Here is a 16,859-nt window from a genome sequence, read left to right on the forward strand (position 1 = left end):
AGACACATATGAAGGAGAATTCTTCCAAGAGACACGTCTTTCCAAAAAGCGTTTCAAGAACCGCTATACTTCACCCCAAAACATTGAAGTAGACAGCGACAGTGAATCCGACATCAACCCAGAGGAGGAACAAGAAGAGCCGGAACAAGAAGAGGTTACTACTGCGGATGACCTATCAATGCTTGACCGATTACGTCAAGGTGGCCTTCCACATGTTGATGCCACTGAACCCTATGAGCCCGTCATTGATTATAGTGATGATGATGATTATGCATTTATTGATGATAGTGATCGAGATTATTAGTAGTGTCAGGTATTCAATTTTTTATGTTGTACTTGATGATGATACACTTAAGTGATATACATATTATTATTCATGTCGGTATTTTTTATGTTGTACTAATTTCGTTTACTCTTTGTCATGGCAGGTGTTGAAAGATGGTGGGCGCTGGTCGGGAACGCTCCGAGGCCCCGTCTTCGTCGGCGCGTGGTGGGAGGTCTTCCATTCCACACGCACCTCTCCGCCGAGCGTTGCTAGACAGTATGGCGACACCGCCGGGCCCTTCTTCGTCGACAGCGGTGCCCAGCAGGGGACGAGGTAAGGGAGGGAAGAAGAGAGGAGTTGGAGCACGTGGTCATGGGAGAGGAGGTAGGGTGACTGCTAGGGCGCCTTCCTCGCTGCCACCCCAGCTGTTTCACCCGAGCACGTGACTGCTAGGGTGGACTCGTCCGAGGAGGAGGCTACACGGACTTCGGTCCACGAGCCTTCGGCCCACGAGCCTCGGGTCGACGGGCCTTCGGCCCACGAGCCTTGGGTCGACGGGCCTTCGGCCCACGAGACCCCGGAGGAGCACACGTCTGGATGGGGTACCTGGCCGGATGAGCCTGAGGGGCCGAGTGGCCATGCTGATGATGGCGGGGAGCCGACTGATATTGAGGAGGAGGGGGGCACCGTCTACCAGCGTGGTTGTACACGGCTCCTGTCCGTGCCGGCGACCCGCGAGCAGAGGTGGTTGATTTTCCCTGATGGGGAGAGGTAAGTGCATTTAATCTTTTTGTACCTTCTGCATTCATGTTTCTTCTAATATCTAATGTGTTGGCCTTGTCATGCTGTAGGGGTTGGGACCACCATCATAGTGTCCGCCGGCCCAACTCCGTCCTTGGAGTTCTTTGTCGGCAAAACTTCCCGGGGTTTGTCACGTTGCCTGGTGAGGGTCGGCTTCCAGTGCTTGGATTGAGCTGGGTGCACTACTTGGCTGCCTTGGCCCCGCCGGGTGAGATTATCGACGGTGTCTTGTGCAAGACGAGGGCAGCCGTGGTTGTCAGAAAGTTCTGGGTACTTTTTCCTTTACACAATTAAATATCTTCAACTACCTAGTTATTAATTGTACTAATCAATATTGTCTCATTTGATTGCAGACATTCTATAGGTGTGAGGAGAGATACGAGGAGGACGCGGCAAATGTTATCGATAACGTCTGCAAGCGCCTACTACAGAACTTACGGCACGAGGCTCGGGTGCAGGCTGTTCGAGACTACTACGCCTTGCGTGGTATCAAGAAGACCAAGCCGGCGTGCCGCGAAAAGTTCCTGAGTAAGGAGCAGTACATGAAGGTAATTCTTAAGGCCTTGTACTTACTTCCTTCATTTAGTAATTCATAGCCGTAGCGCTCAAGTTTCTATTTGCTAACTTAGGCGCCTCCGAGATGGTGTGCGGATCGGATGGATTGTTGGGAGGTGTTGGTCAATGAGTGGTGCTCAAAAGAATGGCTAGCCCTCCACAACGAGGCCAAGGACAAACGTGCCCAAATGGAAGGTGTGCCACACCATCAAGGCAGCTCCAACTTATATCAGTTCGGGCGGAACTGGGTATGTGGTTTGCTTCATGATTCATGCAATTCATTCATCATGCTAGCTTGAGCCCTTTAATTACTAATTTACTTTGTTTCTCTCTTTCAGGCACGCTACAATAAGGCGGATAAGGTGCCAGAGGTGTACGACCTGTATGCCATGGCCCACACTGCCTCTTTCAAGAAAGTCAAGGCATTCTCTCCGTCTGACCTCGATGATGCAAACAACTTCACCAACATCTCCTCCCACGACAAGCTCGTGAAATATAGAGATGAGGGGAAGGCGAGGAAAGGGGAGGACTTTAACACGATCCAGGGTCCCATTGATCTAGAGCTGGTGATGATATCTGGTGGCGGGAGGTCCCATGGCTCCATAGCCATTGGAGATGGACTTATCCGTTGTCCTAGCACTCTCCCGGAGATCAAGGTGCGCCAGTCGAGCTCCGCTCCTGAGATAAGGCCTCGTGACCGGCTAGTCCAACTCGCCATCAAGGTTAGTTATACGTACTCAGCTATCTTTCTCCATTACATTGTGTGTGCTTCCATCAATAATTACAAATGGTAACGAGGAGTGGTGTTGCAGGCTACTATACAGAGTGAGAGAGATAGAACGGAGAAACTTCTGGCGGAGGCGAAGGAGAGGCAACGGGAGTTGGAGGAGAGGACAACAAAGATGTTGGAGGAGGAGAGGGCACGGAATGACATGCAGGCAAGGGCCATGTACGAGCTCCTTGTGGTAAGTTTCTTCTACAGATTAGCCAAAACATTCATGTAGTGTTTGTCTCATTACTAACTAGTATGACTGAGTCGTCAAAACCAAATGTGCAGTCTGTGTGCGAGAAGACCGGTCAGACCGCTCCGCCGATGGCAATGATTGCTCCTGGGACCACGGTGAGTTTAATTTGAATGGACATTACTTGCTAGTCTTAACATTTGAGTGTCATCATGCTAACGAGACATTGGAAATGATCTTTGGTGCAGCGTAACTCCAGACAAGCATCGCACGATCCTTCTCCAGCTACCGGCACGAGCCAGCCCGCTCCTACACCTCCATGATCATGGTAAGTTTCTCTAGTGTTTTGCTTAACAAATGCATAAAGACCTAGACTTAGCCTTTATTTCCTCCAATATGCTTACCACAATGACCTAGAGTTAGCTACTTTTCCTCCAAAATGACTTAATAAGCTTACTGACCTCCAAAACCATCCATTTTACCTAAGTTAGCTCTAATATGCTTAGTTAACTAGGTTTGCTCAATAATGACATGTACTTAGCTTACTTATGTCAAAAATGGCATAATTAGCTTAGTTAGCTCATAAACAATCCATTTTACCTAAGTTAGCTCTAAAATGACCCATTTTACCTTAGTTAGCTCATAAATGATCCATTTTACCCATGTTAGCTCTGAAATGACCCATTTTACCTAGACTAGCTCCAAAATGATCCATTTTACCTATGTTAGCTCTAAAATGACCCATTTTACCTAGGTTAGCTCCAAAATGACCCATCTTACCTAGGTTAGCTCCAAAATGATGCATTTTACCCAAGTTAGCTCTAAAATGGCCCATTTTACCTAGATTAGCTCATAAACGATCCATTTCACCTAGGTTAGCTCACAAACGATCCATTTTACCTAGTTTAGCTCCAAAATGACCCATCACACCTAGGTTAGCTCTAAAATGATGCATTTTACCTAAGTTAGCTCATAAATGATCTATTTCACCTAGGTTAGCTCATAAACGATCCATTTCACCTAACTTAGCTAAAAAACTATCCATTTCACCTAGGTTAGCTCCAAAATGACCCACCTTACCTAGGTTAGCTCTAAAATGATGCATTATACCTAAGTTAGCTCATAAACGATCTATTTCACCTAGGTTAGCTCATAAACAATCCATTTCAACTAAGTTAGCTCATAAATGATCCATTTCACCTAAGTTAGCTCATAAATGGCATATACTTCTTCTTCTAGTCACCTTTTTCTAACTTTCTTATATGCCATTTTGCAGATTTCATTCACTTCACGGAAGCTAGCTTGCTATGATGGAGTGCTTGTTTTTTCTTTCATTCTCCTCTAGTATTCTTCTAGCTTGCTATGATGGAACTTGCTATCTTGATGAAACTTTGCATTGTAATATGTATGGATGGAACAATGTGTATGTGCAACTTGCTATGTATGAATCGATGGAACTATATATGTATGCACGATGAAACTTATGTGTTGGATATGTCATATGTTTGCTGTTAAATAGCCCTGTGAAATATATATATATATATATGTCATATATTTGTTGTGAAAATTGCTGGATTAAAAAAACAGAAAAAGAGGCACCTTTGCCGTCAGCTGCTGATGGCAAAGGCTCCTTTGCCGTCTTCCGCGGACGGCAAAGAAGCCACGTGGCGGCCACCTGTGCTCCCTGGGAGCTGACCCATTTGGTCAGTTTGCCTACAGCGGCGGACGGCAAAGGCTTTGCCTACAGTGGTAGACGGCAAAGAATGCCCACATTTGGCTACAGCAGCAGACGGCAAAGGCTTGTCCCGCAGTCACATCCAGCTGACGTCATTCGGTGGACGGCAAAGGCTGTCGTTAGCCGCCTAACAGACTTACAGCGCATTTATTGCCGTCAGCCGCTGATAGCAAAGAGCTTCTTTGCTGTCCGCTTCAAAAAGCAGACGGCAAAGAAGCTCTTTACCGATCCCTACTTTGCCGGAGCCTTTTGGCAGACGGCAAAGTAGCTGATTCCTGTAGTGCGACTAAGTCCTCACACAAAGGACATCTGCCGTGACAAATCCACGACAATGGGGATGAGCATCAAGTCGTGGTCAGTGAGGCCGGTCGCCGCGAGCATCAGAACCATCCTCGGACTCAGCATCATTTTCGTCGTTGGCAACGTCCACGTCACGGACGTGTAGAGGTGCTCGGTGCTACAGGGAATGTTGTGCCCTCGCTGGAGCAGCCGCACCGGTCCTATAGGTGACGGAGGGTGATACGTCTCCAACGTATCTATAATTTATGAAGTATTCATGCCATGTTTACAACAATTTTATATGGTTTTGGTATGATTTTATTAGAACTAACCCGGACTGACGCTGTTTCAACAGAACTACCGTGGTGTCATTGTTTGTGCAGAAATAAAAGTTCTCGGAATGGGCTGAAAATTTACGGTGATTGTTTATGGACCAAAAGAGACCCCCGAAGCACCGGAGCTGGACCAGAAGAGTCCCGAGGATCCCACAAGCCCTCAAGGCGCGCCCCCTGGCTTGTGGACTCCTTAGGCACCCCCTGACTTGTTTCCAACCCCAAAAAGTCATATAAATATGGAAACCTCCAGAAAGAAACCTAGATCGGAAGTTCCGCCGCTGCAAGCCTTTGTAGCCACGAAAAACCAATCAGGAGCCCGTTCCGGCACCCTGCCGGAGGGGGAAACCATCACCCGAGGCCATCTTCACCATCCCGGTGGCAACTATGATGAGGAGGGAGTAGTTTACCCTCGGGGCTGAGGGTATGTACCAGTAGCTATGTGTTTGATCTCTCTCTCTCTCGTGTTCTTGATTTGGCATGATCTTGATGTACCGCGAGCTTTGTTACTATAGTTGGATCATATGGTGTTTCTCCCCCTCTACCTTCTTGTGATGAATTGAGTTTTACCTTTTAGGTTTCACTATTATCGGATTGAATACTATTCTGGATTTGAGAACACTTGATGTATGTCTTGCGTGGGATACCCGTGGTGACAATGGGGTGTTCTATTGATTCACTTGATGTATGTTTTGGCACTCAACTCGCGGATTCCTGAGGTGACATTGGGGTAATATATGCATAGGGGTTGGTGCATGTTTTCCTCCTTGTTTCTCCGGTAGAAATCTTGGGGCACTCTTTGAGGTTCTTTGTGTTGGATTGAATATTATGAATCCGAAGTTGTTTGATGCATATCGTATAATTGGCCCACGGATAATTGTGGTGACATTGGAGTATCTAGGTGACATTAGGGTTGATTGACGTGTTTTCATATGGTGTTATTTTACTACGAACTTTAGGGCTGTTTGTGACACTTATAGGGATGGCTCAATAGATTGATCGGAAAGAATAACTTTGAGGTGGTTTCCTAACCGACAAGCAATTTCATCTTATGTTCTCCGCGATAGGAACTTTGGAGTGACTCTTTGTCGCACGTTGAGGGATTGCCATATGATTTAATTATGTTATCATTGTTGAGAGAACTTGCACTAGTGAAAGTATGAACCCTAGGCCTTGCTTTCAAGCATTGCAATACCGTTTTCGCTCACTTTTACTACTTACCTTGTTGTTTTTATTTGTTCAGATTATAAAAATATATTTCTACTAGCCATATTACACTTGTATCACCATTTCTTCGCCGAACTAGTGCACCTATACAATTTACCATTGTATTGGGTGTGTTGGGGACACAAGAGGCCCTTTGTTATTTGGTTGCAGGGTTGTTTGAGAGAGACCATCTTCATCCTATGCCTCCCATGGATTGATAAACCTTAGGTCATCCACTTGAGGAAAAATTGTTACTGTCCTACATAACTCTGCGCTTGGAGGCCCAACACGAGTCTACAGGAAGAAGGTCGCATAGTAGACATCAGGCTCTTTTCTGGCGCCGTTGCCGGGGAGGTTAGTGCTTGAAGGTATATCTTTAGATCTTGCAATTGAATCTTTTAGTTTCTTGTTTTATCACTAGTTTAGTCTATAAAAGAAAACTAAAAAGTGGAATTGAGGTTGCCTCATATGCTTCATCTTTTTAATGTCTTTCATGAAAATGATGGAAAGGAAAATTGTGCTCAAGTGATAGAAGAAGAAGTTAATAAAATGTTTGGCACTAAATCTTTAAATTATTAGCATGATTGCAATGTTGTTAGTATGAATTCGTTGAATATCCATGATGCTAATGATGTGCAAAGCCATAAGCTTGGGGATGATATGTTTGATGACGATGATGTTTTTTGTCCCCCAAGTTTTGATGAGCAAATTTATTATGATGATAGCATGCCTCCTATTTATGATGAGTATATTGATGAAAGTGGGGTTGGAAGAGTGTCACTATTTTGGAGGGTGTTGAATCTTATAATATTTATGAAAGTGGATTTGGAGAGGTCATGACTTTATTTAGTGATGAATCCACTATTTCAGAAGAGGTTCCAATTGATTATGAGAACAAAGTTGCTATCTATGATGATTATTGTGATGACATATATGCTATAAAGAATAATGATAACCATGAAACTTGTCACCATGATTTTAATTTTCAATTGGATTATGCCTCACATGATATTTATTTTGTTGAGTTTGCTCCCACTATTATGAATGATAAGAATTTTGCTTATGTGGAGAGTAAACAATTTTCTATGTTTGTAGATCATGAAAAGAATGCTTTATGTGATAGTTATATTGTTGAATTCCTTCATGATGCTACTGAAAATTATTATGAGAGAGGAACATATGCTTCTACATATCTCAATAATATCAAGTTTCCTCTCTATGTGTTGAAAATCTTGAAGTATTGCTTGTTTTACCTTCCTTTGCTAGTTGATTCTTGCTCCCCTAAATTGTTTGCTCACAAAATCCCTATGCATAGGAAGTGTGTTAGGCTTAAATGTGCTTTCCATGTGATTCATGATGCTCTATTTGTGTTTCAATTCTTTACTTCTTTGTGAGCATCATTGAAATTATCATGCCTAGCTAAAAGGCATTAAAGAAAAGCGCTTGTTGGGAGACAACCCAATATTTACCCCTACTGTTTTTGTGTGTTCACATGATTAGTCTACTTTAGTAATCATGTTTTATAGCTTTTGTTTCAATAAAGTGCCAAGTAAGACCTTTGGGATGGTCTATGGTGATTGTTGATTTGATCTTGCTGAAAAATAGAAACAATTGCGCTCATTGCCAGAATTTTAGAAGTTCACAACAGCGTGATTTTGATCTGAATATTTTACACAAGATTAATATACAAATTTCCTAGATTGTCAAATTTTTCAGAATTGTTGGAGTTACAGAAGTATACGAAGTTTCCAGATTACTACAGACTGTTATGTTTTTTGGCAGATTCTATTTTTATTGTATTGTTTGCTTATTTTGATAAATCTATGGGTAGTATCGGAGGGTATGAACCATGAGAAGTTAGAATACAGTAGATATAACACCAACATAAATTTAGAATGAGTTCACAACAGTACCTAAGTGGTGATTTGCTTTATTATACTAACGGAGCTTACGAGTTTTCCGTTGAGTTTTGTGTTGTGAAGTTTTCATATTTTGGGTAAAGTTTCAATGGACTACGGAATAAGGAGTGGCAAGAGCCTAAGCTTGGGGATGCCCAAGGCACCCCAAGGTAATATTCAAGGACAACCAAACATCTAAGCTTGGGGATGCCCTGGATGGCATCCCCTCTTTTGTCTTCAATCCATTGGTAAAATTACTTGAGGCTATTTTTTATTCACCACATGATATGAGTTTTGCTTGGAGCATCATTTTATTTTCTTGAGATTTGCTTGCTGCTATTTAGAATAATGTTTTGCATCTTTTAGTTCAATAAAAATGTCAAGTATAGCCTTTACCATGCTTATTTTGCAAGTCTATATGTTGCTGTTTTAAAAACAGAATGTTTTCTATCATTGTCTGAATATTTGTGAATAGTCAGAACATGATCAAATCTTGAAATTCTTAAACAATGAGTAACAAAAAACATTCTACAGTGTGGTAATATTTTAGAATTTTTGAAGTTAGGGAAGTATGATTCCTCTTGCATTCTTTACAGACTATTCTGTTTAGACAGATTGCTGTTATGTTTGCTTGTTTAATGATTGTATTAGAGGATAGGAGTATTAAATATGCAGAGGGATTTAGTATGCAATGTTAAATAATAACTAGTAAAGTGGACCGCTCGATGCGCGGGCTAGAATACTATAAAGTTTAATAATGAGAACATATTACTTGATTTTCCTATGCAAAAAATTGAAACCGAATGTGATGGCATTTACAAATATAATATTTCATGAATACCGTCTTTCAATGTTGGAGCAAGATTAATCTTTTTTCCAATCAACACTGATAAAGTATCTTTTGGTACGTCTTTTGACTATTGACTTTCTAATAAAGTTATGAGAGATTTTAATTTGTGGAAATGACTCTTTCCTTTAGTAACCCAAAATGTTGAACTAATATGTACATGACATCTTGTGTGCCCCTTAAAAATAAAATAAAACTATAGAAAGATGACCATAATAGTTCGAAACATTTAGGCCCCCCTTGAAAATAAAAGAAGTACTTCTTTTGGTCTTCAAAAAGATGACCATATTTTTTTGTGAAGTCATGGGAGCACGAAAGTTGGTGCAGTACTTGATGTTAGCTTATTGGGCCACCTAATTATTAATATGAATAGTTTCTTTGGTATTTACTTTGGATTATCGGCAATTTGGTTATGTGATTCTCATTAACTTTCTAAAAAATATGCAAGTGCTTGAATTTTATAAGTTTTATCTGGATAATACATTTTTTTGTTTTGTCCAAAGAAAATTGGAATCAAATGTGATCACATTCACAAATATGAGTCTTTTACAATCATAACTTTCGCACTGTGCAATTTATATTTTTATCATTTTCTCTATGTTTATTTGCTAATGCTATGTAAGATTTGCTATATTAATCTATTATAGTTGTAGATGTGTGTGCCTATAATATTCGTCAGTTATGTTTGATCATCTTAGTGATTTTTTTTGAATTTGGTATATATGAAGTGAAAGGGAATATATATACAATATATTCATAAAAAATGGTTTGTGGTAGTTTTTTCTTTCTTTCATGGACACTGAGTGAGTTAAATTATAACACGTACTACTACTATTTGTCAAAAAAAATTATAACACGTACTACTGTACCGGAAGCAGGACCGACGTTGACTCATCTTCTCAACTACTCCATGCCCATTATCTTACAAAGTTTGCTCTAATCATGCCCATTATCCACACTATTATATCACGTATTGTGGCTTCAGGGGTCCCACCAACATGGACCTTCATTTTTCTCCTTTCTCGAGTCTTCTTTGTCTTCTCGGAGCTCCCAGCCATGGAAAAGGCTGAGCTAGTTTGGATCCACCAGACCACCACATCTAAGGATCACCCCCAAGCTCCCCCTCGGTTTCCAACTTCCTGGTCGTTACCTGCAGGCACCTCGTGGCTGGGACGACGCTTGGTTTGGATCCCCGTGTGCCTCGTCGATCTCCCAGGTCGGTCAATGGGAGCAGGGCCCTAATAGCAGCTGCGTGATGGAGGATGCGAGCTCGTCGAACTCGCGGTTCCTTTCCAGTTTGCGTCCATGGCGGCGATGAAGTAGTGGATCTCGTTCCCCTTAGCTCCTGCGCGATTTTGTGAATCTTGGGGGTGTTGTCCGTCCCCAAGCGCCGAGCCGGAGGCGTCAATGCTGTCCCCAAGCTAGGCACCCGATGCATCGTTTTCATCCTCAACAGCCGCAGCCCGGGCTTCGGCACTGCATTCTTCCACCTGCAGGTCCCCCCGCCCCCATCTCTCTTCTCCCTTTTTTGGTCTTTGTACGATTGAACCAATATACTTTAAGGTACTGCTTGCTAGTTGCTAGTGACAAATGTATACTGGTTGTTATTGATTTTCATCTAGATTGACTTCTTGTCCATCTACAAAATGGCGATAGTAAGTTCGGGACGCCTAACACAGTTTAAGGCAAAATGTTATTCAGTTTATGTCCTTTCCACTTATTTCCGGGCTTGTGACTGAAATTGGCAGTGTTCTGCCCCCCTACGCCCATTAATATTCACAAAATTAAGGAAGTAATTCGTGTATTTGTGATTTTAATAACTGAATAGTAAAATTAGGTCTGATTGCAATATAATATATAACCATTGGATTGTACTATAGAACAGGCTTGAAATATCAGATTATATAGAGTGTCGATGTTTGGTATTATTGAACTATTTTCATCAAATGTTGATGCATGTTTCCAATGCTTATGCGGAGTAGTACACCATATCCATGTACTTATGGTTATATAAAAGGCTTTTAAAATCCATCTAGTTCGCGGCGAAGAAGATGGCCTCTGCCCAGCGAATGTTCAAGTCCACACCCATCTACTACATATGTATGGAAGTAGTGGCGCATGCTCTTTTTAATAAATCTTTTTTAATGCCTGACCAAATCATTTGTTTTGTATTGATCAGTGTATACATGCACTTGGCTTGAGTGCATGGACAACTCTTATGTAGTTAATTCCCAAAGATAATGGATGATGGTACCTTAGACTACAAAACTGATAATTTATAATTAGTTGAGTGAAATCAGTTTTGGCTCTCCATGTTTGATGTGTAAAGCACTGCCAAGATTTGCTATGTCGACCATTTAGTCCCGCGGTACAATGGAGATTCCAATAATCCCATAGTTCGTGGATGCTGCTAGTCAGTAGGTTAAAATGTGAACCCCTATTTAAAAAATTATTTTTATCTGTCCTCATATTTGTAATCATTCATTCAATATGAATGGCAAAAGGTGAAAATGCGTGTTAGAGAGGCGCACATCTATCAAAAGGATTTGGTGATTTTCTGGAATAATTATGCGGGTCAGACATGTTACGGATCTACATAACCAACTGAGTACACCTCCTTTTTTATTCTATTGTCGTTATAAACAAAAGCCTCCTTTATCAATTCCTTGTGATACTAAAGAAAATCTAAGTACATATTAGAACAGAAGATGTAATTTCAATGGAATCTGCATAATTTTATATTAAGATGAGCACGACTAAACATTCATAGTCTTCAAAGTGGATTTGTCTGCATGCACACATAATTAGTTAAATCCATGTTCTCATGGACTCTAAAGTAAACACAATTGTATGCCAATGCAAATTACTACTCCCTCTGTTCACAAATATAAGATGTTTTGGATATTTCAATATGGACTACATACATACTGAAATGAGTGAATAAACATACTAAAACATGTCTATATACATCCAATTCACAAAAAAATTGGAACATCTTATATTTGTGAAAGAAGGGAGTACAAAGTATATAGAGTATCTAGAATATATTTGTATAAGTACAACCAAGGGGATTAAGTTTGTAGTTTAGCACTTGCTACTGCCTTGTTCTAGCTTGTGTTCCTTCCAAGTGCTTTCCTAATCCTCTTGTCTTCTATTGATTCTTTTCTCCTAGTTTTACATGCCGTCTTTTTTTCTTTTTTTCCTGTAGATTTTGAATCCTACCCGTTCACTAAAATTTGAATGTCAGTAACATAATTGTGTTCAGAGATGCATATGGGGCATTGTAGCACCAAGATGCTAGTGCATGTCCGTCCGAATATTTAAAAATATGAACTTTCTTTCTTAGATGAGAGTACCTCGTCACTGATAACATCAATGCTAAAATGGTCATGATTTTCGTCCTGTCCTGCCTGTAAAGTAAGATACTATACCTTATACTTCCCCTTTTCGAAATTTCTTGTCGCGGAAATGAATGAAAAATGAGTGTATCTAAAACTAAAATACGTCTAGATACATCAATTTCTCCGACAAATAATTTCAGACGGAGGGAGTAGTTTGGAATATAAAATAGGACGTTTGTTTTTTCTTATATTAGAAATGTAAAGTTTTGACATGTGTAAAGTGTTCTTTCAGGTACTCTTTTAAATTTGTTGTCGGTAAGAATTTTAACATGTGTGAAGTTTCTTCATAGTCTTTATTTGAATCATCTTCTAATGTACATAGTGGTATTTCTTTATAGAGGGAGTAATTACATATGGACATACTTTCTTTTCGAATAGATTTGCCTGCAGTTTTTGGAAATTCATAAAATAACGACAATTATTTAACACATGTAGAAGATGAGAAGTGAAATACCTGATCATTGAGAAGTTTGTTCTCTCTAACCTTTTTTGCTTCATTGGTGGCTTCTGTTCCTTGGATTTCCATTCTGCTTTATAAAGAAATAACTTGCATTATACTTTTGGTAAACTATTTGAACTTGTTTTCCAATATGGATCCTGCTGGAGGTGGCTTAATTTTGTGTAGAAGATGGTACCTGCTAGAGGTGGTGTTGTCGCTAGACGGAACTAATGATGTAGGTTGCGTCATTGCTGGCTGGAGTTGATCAGACAATCCTCAATATTATGTACAATGTCCTACAAGCTCAATAGTGGTAAGTGGAAATAAAACTAAGTGGCTTGCCGAATTGAGCTTAAACTTGTTAGTTGGGCATATTTTGGCAACACGAATATGAACTTATATATGTGCTATTAATTAGAACAATGGGATTCATGAAAAGGACTGGTGGATATGAACTTTTAGGTGTGCTACAGAGTATTATTAATAATTAAAGAACAGAACAGTTCTTGGAAAAAAAGAGGCGTGCATGCAAAGAGCGGTAGTATAGGTTTTAGAGAATCAATCTAATACCCGCCTTGGCTTGGGTTGCCGCTAACGCTGCATAGTGCAACAACAATTCCAATGGAGATAGTGGTTGTGCTAGAGCATTCCAGTTCTTTTTTATTGATCTGTCAGGTCTAACACCTGTGGCTGCTTGTCAGGTCCAACATCCGCATCGAGCAGCAGTGTGTCGGTTTGATGGGAGAAGTCGGTTTTCAGTCCCTCATGGAGGCCAGCAGTTTATGGCGTATGTCTGCGTCCATGCCACTGCTTTGTGGACAGACCTTCAAAATTCAGGACATCTTGAAGGAGAAAGGTAGGGTTCTCTCGAGGAAGTTTGGGTGCCTCGGTGTAGCAAGAATTCCTGAGTATATCTTGAAGGAGATCTTTCTTTTTGGTAAAGTATCTTTTGTTTATGTAGATGTCCATCTGTACTCTAATCTGATAGTTATGAAACAATAGTTTCTTCTCGGATGCATGTTTTGCTTTCATGTTAGATGTAACATCAGATTGAATTGAAAAGGAAAAAAAACGTGGTGCTTCATCAACTTCTATACGTTCTACTTGTATACGTTCTACATGACTAATTAAAGTACAAAATAGCTATGGAGAAAAAATAAAGACATGCATGCAAAGAGCAGTATAGCCGTGCGTAGGATAGCTTGGGAGAATCGATCAACCTGCCTCTACTTCAGTCGTCGCTAACGCATGCCCGTGGGATCCACCTGGGATGTTCTGGCCGATTCCTTCTGCATGGATGTGACACCATAGCGGGATAACGACGATCCCTACGGAGAACGCGGCTGGCGGCCGCCGACAGCGCTAGGTTATCACATTTTTTTACTCTGATCAAAGATTTGTTGGCGATCTAATTGGAGCTCGGGCATGACTTTTACGCGAGTCACCATACATGGCGGGGGCAGCCGTGGAAAGCATTAATGAAATTTATTGGCTGAGATTTAATTAACGTTAATGACAAATTAGATTCAACGGCTAGATCTTTCTAATTATTGTGGTAGCATATTTATCTATTTTATGATTAGCCCGTATATTACTTTATATATATAAATAGATTTTAGTGATTTTCTACAGTAGAGAATAATAAGGTTATGCATTGATTTATACTAATTTATCTCACGAGTTCTTGTTGAGTTTCGTGTGGATGAAGTTTCTAAGATTTAGGGAAACCGTGATATAAAGGAATTAAGGAGACACAAAAGCTCAAGCTTGGGGATGCCCAAGGCATCCCAAGATAATATTTCAAGAAGTCTCAAGCATCTAAGATTGGGGATGCCCCGGTAGGCATCCCACCTTTCTTCATCAACAATGATCGGTCAGTTTTGGTTGAACCTAAGTTTTTGCTTCTTCACATGATATGTGCTATCCTTGGAATGTCATTTTATTATGTTTTGCTTGCTGTTTGAATACAATATTAAGATATGAAATTCTTAAATGAGAGAGAGTCCTCACATAGCTACACAATTATTCAACTACTCATTGATTTTCACTCATATCTTTTTGGGGTAGTTTGTCATGAACTCTTATGCTTCACTTATATCCTTTTGAGAGTCTTATAAATAGTAATGGTAACATGCATGTGTTATGAAATTGGTCCCAATATGATAGACATCCAAGGGGGATAAAATAAAAACTTTCATATAGAGCATTGAATATATGAGAAGTTTGATTCCTTGCATTTGTTTTGAGATATAAAGATGGTGATATTAGATTCATGCTAGGGGGTAATTGTGGATTGGTAGAAATACTTGTGTTAAAGTTTGTGATTCCCATAGCATGCACGTATGGTGAACCGTTATGTGATGAAGTCGGAGCATGATTTTTTATTGTCTTCCTTATGAGTGGCGGTCGGGGACGAGCGATGGTCTTTTCCTACCAATATACCCCTAGGAGCATGCCTGTAGTACTTTGCTTCAATGGCTAATAAATTTTTGCAATAAGTATGTGAGTTCTTTATGACTAATGTTGAGTCCATGGATTATACGCACTCTCACCCTTCCACCATTGCTAGCCTCTCTAGTACTGCGCAACTTTCGCCAGTGCATTAAACCCATCATATACCCTTCCTCAAAACAACCACCATACCTACCTATTCTGGCATTTCCATAGCCATTCCGAGATATATTGCCATCCAACTTCCACTGTTCCGTTTATTATGACACATACCATCATTGTCATATTGCTTTGCATGATCATGTAGTTGGCATAGCATTTGTGGCTTGGCCACCGTTCATATTTTTTGTACATGTCATTCTTGATAATTGCACATCCCGATACACCGCCGGAGGCATTCATATAGTCATATCTTTGTTCTAGTATTGAGTTGTAAGTAAATAAAATTGTGATGATCAGCATTATTAGAGCATTGTCCCATGTGAGGAAAGGATGATGGAAGCTATGATTCCCTCACAAGTTGGGATGAGACTCCGGACTTATAAAAAAGAGGCCAAAGAGCCCAAAATAAAAAAGAGAGGCCAAAGAGCCTAAACAAAAAAAGAGAGAAAAAAGAGAAAATAAAAAATGAGAGAAAAAGAGAGAAGGGACAATGCTACTATCCTTTTCCACACTTGTGCTTCAAAGTAGCACCATGTTCTTCATGATAGAGCGTCTCCTATTTTGTCACTTTCATACACTAGTGGGAATTCTTCATTATAGAACTTGGCTTGTATATTCCAATGATGGCTTCCTCAAATTGCCCTAGGTCTTCATGAGCAAGCTAGTTGGATGCACACCCACTTAGTTTTCTTTTGAGATTTCATACACTTATAGCTCTAGTTCATCCTTTCCATTTCAATCCCTACTCACTTGCATCGATATCAATTGATGGGCATCTCCATATCCCGTTAATTTGCCTAGTTGATGTGAGACTTTCCCCTTCTTGTTTTCTCCTCATAACCTCCACCATATTCTATTTCACCTATAGTGCTATATCCATGGCTCACGCTCATGTATTGCGTTAAAGTTGAAAAAGCTTCAGAACATTAAAAGTATGAAACAATTGCTTGGCTTGTCATCGGGTTGTGCATGATGAAATATTTTGTGTGATGAAGAAAGAGCATAGCCAGACTATATGAATTTGTAGGGATAACTTTCTTTGGCCATGTTATTTTGAGAAGACATGATTGCTTTATTAGTATGCTTGAAGTATTATTGTTTTTATGTCAATAATAAACTTGTGTTTTGAATCTATGGGTCTGAACATTCATGCCACAATAAAAAAGATTACATTGATAAATATGCTAGGTAGCATTCACTCTTCATAAATTCATTCTTTTATCATTTACCTACCCGAGGACGAGCAAGAATTAAGCTTGGGGATGCCGATACGTCTCCAACGTATCTATAATTTATGAAGTATTCATGCCATGTTTACAAAAGATTTATATGGTTTTGGTATGATTTTATTAGATTAGAACTAACCCGGACTGACGCTGTTTTCAGCAGAACTACCGTGGTGTTGTTTTTTGTGCAGAAATAAAAGTTCTCGGAATGGCTGAAAATTTACGGTAATTTCTTATGGACCAAAAGAGACCCCCGAAGCACCGCTAGACCAGAAGAGTCCTGAGGAGCCCACAAGCCCT

The 16,859-nt window shown here is 40.3% G+C and overlaps 1 long non-coding RNA gene across 1 annotated transcript; it reads left to right on the top strand.

The window, feature by feature from the left end:
• Positions 1-9,863: 9,863 nt before the first annotated feature.
• Positions 9,864-13,804, top strand: LOC123053497 (uncharacterized). Its single transcript, XR_006425629.1, has 2 exons — positions 9,864-13,033; positions 13,422-13,804. It is a non-coding gene; the product is annotated as an uncharacterized lncRNA (long non-coding RNA).
• Positions 13,805-16,859: the final 3,055 nt, after the last annotated feature.

This window comes from Triticum aestivum, chromosome 2D, assembly GCF_018294505.1.
Source record: "Triticum aestivum cultivar Chinese Spring chromosome 2D, IWGSC CS RefSeq v2.1, whole genome shotgun sequence".
NCBI classification, from domain to species: Eukaryota; Viridiplantae; Streptophyta; class Magnoliopsida; order Poales; family Poaceae; genus Triticum; species Triticum aestivum.